This window comes from Glycine soja, chromosome 11, assembly GCF_004193775.1.
Source record: "Glycine soja cultivar W05 chromosome 11, ASM419377v2, whole genome shotgun sequence".
Taxonomy (NCBI): domain Eukaryota; kingdom Viridiplantae; phylum Streptophyta; class Magnoliopsida; order Fabales; family Fabaceae; genus Glycine; species Glycine soja.
Window position 1 is genome coordinate 27,009,419 of NC_041012.1, and position 6,449 is coordinate 27,015,867.

A 6,449-nucleotide genomic window follows, 5' to 3' on the forward strand; every position below is an offset into this window, starting at 1 on the left:
GTCAACCTACACATTCTTCTGTTTTGCAGGTTACAGGTTGTACCATCTGTGGTGAGGCTCATGAAACAGGCCAATGTATTCCCATTGAAGAAAACACTCAAGAAGTTCACTATATGGGAAATCCACAGAGACAAGGATATACTCAAGGAGGATTTTCAGGCTTCCAACAGGGTCCTAATAATCAACAAGGACAGTGGAGGTCACACCTGGAAATTAGTTCAATAAAGACCAAGGTGGACCTTTTAATAGGCCAATCCAACAAGGGCCTAACATCTTTCAGAGGACTACTAAGCTGGAGGAGACTTTGACTCAATATATGCAGGTAACAATGTCAAATCATAAAAGCACTGAGTCAGCACTGAAAAACCTTAAGGTCCAGGTGGGACAACTGGCCAAGCAGATAGCTGACAAGTCATCCAACAGTTTTGTGGCGAATACAAAAAAGAATCCCAAGGAGGAATGCAAAGTTGTGATGACAAGGAGTAAAAGGTTTATGGAGGTGAAGGATGAGGATAGTGTAGTGTACAAGAAGAAAGATGCTGAAAAGAAAGGTACTGATGAAAAGAAAGATGATGTGATTGGTGAAAGCAATCAGGAAAAAGAAAAAAAGTAATGGTCAAGAAAAAAGAATTTAATGACCAAGAAAAAGAAAAAGAAGGAGAAAAAAAAAAGAAAATGAAAAAATCGAAAAAGATGAAAAAAAATAAGAATGAAGAAAGGAGTAGAAGTGAACAGGCTAGAGAGAAGCAAAGAGAAAAAGTTGTGAATGAAGGTGCGGAAGTACCATATCCTGTGGTACCTTCCAAGAAGGAGAAGGACCACCATTTGGCGAGATTCGTAGATATTTTCAGGAAACTGGAAATAACCATGCCCTTCGGAGAAGCTTTACAGGAGATGCCACTCTACTCCAAGTTCTTAAAGGATATGTTGACAAGGAAACATAAGTATATTCACCAGGAAAACATTGTTGTGGAAGGAAATTTTAGTGTTGTGGTTCAAAAGATCCTCCCACCCAAGCATAAATATCCTGGGAGTGTAATCATTCCTTGTTCAATTGGAGAAGTCACAGTGGGAAAGACTCTTATTGACCTGGGAGCGAGTATTAACTTAATGCCACTCTCCATGTGCATAAGGTTGGGAGAGTTGGAGATCATGCCCACTAAGATGACTTTACAACTTGCTGACCGCTCCATTACCAGACCATATGGAGTACTTGAAGATGTGCTGGTCAGAGTGAAACATTTTATCTTCCTGGCAGACTTTATGGTAATGGATATCTGTGAAGATACTAACATTCCTGTAATATTGGGAAGGCCATTCATGTTAACTGCAAGCTGCATAGTTGATATAGGGAGAAAAAAGCTGAAGCTGGGCTTTGAAGATCAGAAAATTGATTTTGATTTATTTGTTAAAGACAAGCCTGCTCCAGAACAAAATGTTTGCTTACAGGTAATGGAAGTTGGTAAGGAGGTTCTGGAAGTAAGAACCAAAATGTGATCACCCATTGAGGTAAAAGCGTGAAGCTAATGACGTTAAAGAAGCGCTTCTTGGGAGGCAACCCAGTTCTAATTTCTGTTATCTTTGTTTTTCATGCATTGTATCATGTGGAACTTGCTTTATAATCAATACATTGGAGTATATCAGCTTGTTTTTGAATGATAGATATAATGGTTTTAATTTCTTGTGGAAGGGATTGAAAAATAACTAAGAATTTTTTTTCTTCTGAAAAACAGTCCTTTCGCTAATCGCACTCCTCGCGCTGAGCGCATCTTTGGTCATGCGCTAAGCCGAGAGTCTCTAGCGCTTAACGCTCAACCCTTGCATCACAGGCAGATTTGCCGCTAAGCTGGCCAAGGCTGAGCTAAGCCCATTTCAATTCGATCTGAATTGGGCTAAGTGACGGCCTACCCGCTAAGCGCATTGCATTCACTGGATAAGCGCGACACATCGCGGCTAAGCTCATGCCAGCTAAGCCCAATTCCTTTCGGCCATAGCAGTGCTAAGCGATCCATCATCCACTAAGAGTTTTCTCCTCTGTACTCAAGATGCATCATTTTCTCAAGAAAGCTTCTCAAGGAAGCTACCTAGTCTATAAATAGAAGCATGTGTAACACTTGTTGTAACTTTGATGAATGAGAGTCTTGTGAGACATACTTCAAAGTTCCACTTCTCTCCCTCTTTTATTCCTTCAATTTCGTGCTCCCCCCTCTCTCTTTCTCTCCTTCTTTCTTTTCCTCCATTGAAGTATCCTTCCAAGCTTCTTATCCAAGGCTCATCTTGGTGGTGAAGCTCCTTCTTCCATGGCGTATTCCCTAGTGGATGGCGCCTCCTCTCACCTCTTCTCCTTTGTCTTCCGCTGCATCTCCATGGTGGAAAATCACCATTAAAGGACCTCATTGAAGCTCAAAGATCCAGCCTCCATAGAAGCCCCACAAGCAAGCTTCCATCAAGTGGTAATCAGAGCACAAGAGCTTCAAGTAGGTGCTCCTTGAACCTCCATTAAGTTTTTGCTTTACCTTCTCTTCCATTGTTGTTTCTTCATTTTTTCTCCATGTATCTCCTCACATTCCTTGTGCTAATTGTTTTTAACATGATTCTTTAGAGTTTCAACCGATTAAACTTGCTATAGAAGCTAGATTTGATTTTCTATGGTTCAAATTTCTTGTTCTTGTTCTTGAACCATGAATTGTGTTGAGTTTAGGTTCCTTTGAGTTTTGTCTTGTTATTTTTGTGGCTAAAACCCAAACCATAAAATTCTTACAAAAATATTAAAGTAGAAGAAAACCTCAAAAATCTAGAGTGACTTGTTCACTTATTGTAGTTTTGTCATAGAAGTCATGTCTAATCATGAAACTTGTCACATAAGATTTCTTATGTTGTGCTGAATTTTATTTTCTTGTTTCTTTGTCTAACTCATTTGTTCATGAGTGTATGAAATTCTTTTAGCTTATTATTTTATTTGAGTCAAATCTTTCATGTTAATTAGTCCTTAACATGTTCATGCAAAATTCTTAGAGAGTCTTTGATTGTGAACCTTTTCTTGAACTTTTAGGTTTCCTTATGATTGTGTCTATTGTGAATTTGAGTTTTGGTGATTAAATTTCTGGCTGAAATGTTGATCCTAAATGAATATTGAACTCCTAAAACTGTGGTAAACAATCCTAGTGAGTACAACATACATAAGAGGGTTGAAAGTAAGCCCAAGGCAATCAATATACCATGCTTAAAAAAAATCGTTGGTGCTGGCAGCTTGGACATACAAACTTGTAAAAATTACTGAGAATTGGTTACTTCGAATTTAGAGCTGAAATTTTTACTGAAATTTCTAGACATCTGGAAAAAAGTTATAAAAAAAAAACAATTGATTCGGATAAAAGGAAAAAATACAAAAAATCACACAATTTGGCAGAAAAAAAACAGTATCCAGAAAAAAAAGGTGAAAGGGAAGTGTGCTTGTTGTTTTGGCTCATAATTTATTCTATAATTGGTGCCTATTTTATGCCAATCTTAGTTCCTAAATTTCAATTGAAAATTAGTGTGAAAACAAGTGCCAAAGCTAGAGGTTTGTTGAGTCTTTTTTTTCCAGGTTTTTTTACTCTACTCTAGAACCATTCTAAGTTTCTCTTTGAGTCCTAGATTGCTTCTATGTCCTTTTTCATTGCTTTAATTGTTGAGTAATCCTTGAAAAATTGTCTTGTTAAAACCCCATTGGTTTAGCTTTCATTTCATTTTTTTTGTCTTTGGTTATTGCTTGTCTCTTTGTTTCCTTGTTTGTGAGTTGCCATATAGGGAATTGGAAAGGAGGATTGGTGCCATCCCTTGAAGAATTTGAGTCAAGAAGCAAGGGGCCAACCACCTTAAGAGGTATTGGACTAAGAAGCACTTCAAATTGAGTGAATCACCAAAGAGATAACAACCACCAATATTGAGGACGTTTTGTAATTTTTTAATTTGCAATTTACTTACCTTTATTGCTTTCAAGTTTTGTAACAAAAAGGCCTTTCATTGGAAGTGTGTTGGGAGCCTCCAATAGGTTACCAAACTTCCATTTGGGTGTAATAATTTTAGGCAATATTTCCTTAGGATAGTGGGTGTTTTGTTGGGAACCTTGATGTGGTCATCCAATCACTCTTAGGATTCACTTAGTTTACTTTTCTTGCTTACTTTCATAGCTTATTTCCTTTACCTTCCATTGTCAAACCGCCTAGATAGTTTTCTTTTTACCAATTAGTTGTTTACCTTATCTTTCACACCTCTTTTAGTGTTTATTTTGGCTAGCTTCAACCATAGTTTCTTTTACCTTTTGTTTTCAAACCTCCAACAAGAAAGAACCACAACTTAGGAACCAACATGAGTCATCATTCATCTAGTGTTAATGGCGAGGGTACTAGTCATAAAGACCCTTTATCTAGAATCTTAGATGAGTTGAGTTCCCTCAAGTTATGGAAAGAAAAACAAGAGAGAAAAGAAAAAGGGAAAAAAAGAGTGGAAGAAATAAGTCAAGATGAAAGAAAGAAAATAAGAGAGGAAGAAAGAAGAAAAATAATGAAAGAAATGAAAAGAGAAAAACATGCCTCCTATAGTAGTCATAACTCTTGCAAGAGCCTAAGTGAAGAAATTCGTGACTATTACGAAGGAAGGCATACGTCACATCTTATACCTCACTCCCATAGAAGAGAAAAGGAAAGAAAGCCTCAAGAGGCTAACATTAACCTCTCATACTTCCATGGGAAGGACAATGTAGAGGCTAACTTAGATTAGGAAATAAGGGTAGAGCAACAACTTAAAAAGAAGTCTACTTCAAAATCTTATGGCTCTCACTCTTATCTAAAGAAAGACCATGGTCAAGGCATCTTAGGGGTGACATCTTCTAAGCCCAAAGATGATAAGGGGAAGGCAATAGAAAAGCAAGCCCCTAAGACTAGTATGCAAGAGAAAACTAGCTCTATAAAGTCCTTTAAATGTCTTGGAAGAGGACACATTACTTCTCAATGCCCCACCACAAAAACCATGATTATGAGGGGCCAAGACATTTATAGTAGCCAAGATGAGGCTACTACTTCACCTTCCTCTAGTGAAAGTGAAGAAGCAAAAGGGGAAGAATTTAGTGAAGAAATCTACCCCCAAGAAGATGGACAACCATTAGTGGTTAAAGAGAAGTGTAAGGAGGTAAGTGTCTCCTCCAAGAGGTTAGCCAAGAAGGAAACTCATTTTACAATAAAGACAAACATTAAAGAAACTTTCCCTCTTAGACAACCTCCACATTTTCTCTTTTGTAAAAAGGCACTTGCTAGCATTGCCACACCTCTTGGGCTTGAGTTTATTCCTCAAGTAAAGAAGTTGTTGGATAAGGGTTTGGTTCGCAAGAGCTTAAATCCTTGTGCTTTGTTGGTGCCCAAAATAGGTATTATTAGGCACCAAGTCCCTAAAATAGGTGGTATGATGAATGTTTTGAGTGGTGCAACCCTCTTTTGTAAAATCACTCGTACACCTAACATCTTCATGGTGTGTGTACATAGGGACCCATTAGGTAGGTTTGTTCTTATTTTTAGTTTCAATACAAACTTAGGTACTCATATGGGACACCTTAAGTTTGTCATACTTTTTGGTAGGAATAATCAATATGAAAATACAGAAAAAGGTATGTTTTATTGCGTTACTTTTCTTAATTTTTCAAATAGTGATGAAGGGGTTCCCATGAACCCTAAGAGAATAAAGGTCATTCCTGAGTGGCCTACTCCACCAAGTATAATTAAAATTTGGGGCTTCCATGACTTAACAAACTTTTACAAAAGGTTTGTCCCATATTTTTCTATACTTGTAGCACCACTCATTGAGTTGGTGAGAAACCATGTTCCTCCATGGGAAGATGCCCAGGAAATGGGTTTTCAGACCTTACCTTACTTCAACATACCAAACACCACTAATACATATGTTTTTGTTCTTTTTACAGGTGTTGAGAGAAGGAGCCCAAGGTATGAAGAACCTCGGGATTTGAGGTCAAATCCTTTCCAAGGTGGAAGGAATGATGCAATCTTACCCCGCAAGGGAATTGGGTAGAAGACTCCAAGTAGATTGGGCTAGAGATCCAAGGCAAGGCCCTAGGGTTCTCATGAGCCTTAGGGTAGATTTCGAGCCCATGGGCTAAGTATGAGCCCGCTTATCTTTGTAAGTATGAGCCCATGGGCTAAGTATGGCCTTGTATTTTGGCCATTCTAGTAGTATAGGGTTTTAGCCTTGTATTTCAGGGCATTTTGAGTAGTCTTTGTAGTAAGGACTTTTTTTTGTATTTTCATATTTTTTGTCATGGGGGTGAGCTTAGCTATTATAGGGGGTGTGTAGCTAAGCTCTAGCTTCTCATCTCAAGGAGGTGAGCTTAGCTATTAGAGAGGTATGTGTAGCTAAGCTCTAGCTTCTTTAGGAATCTTCTTAAGGAAGCTTCTCAAGGA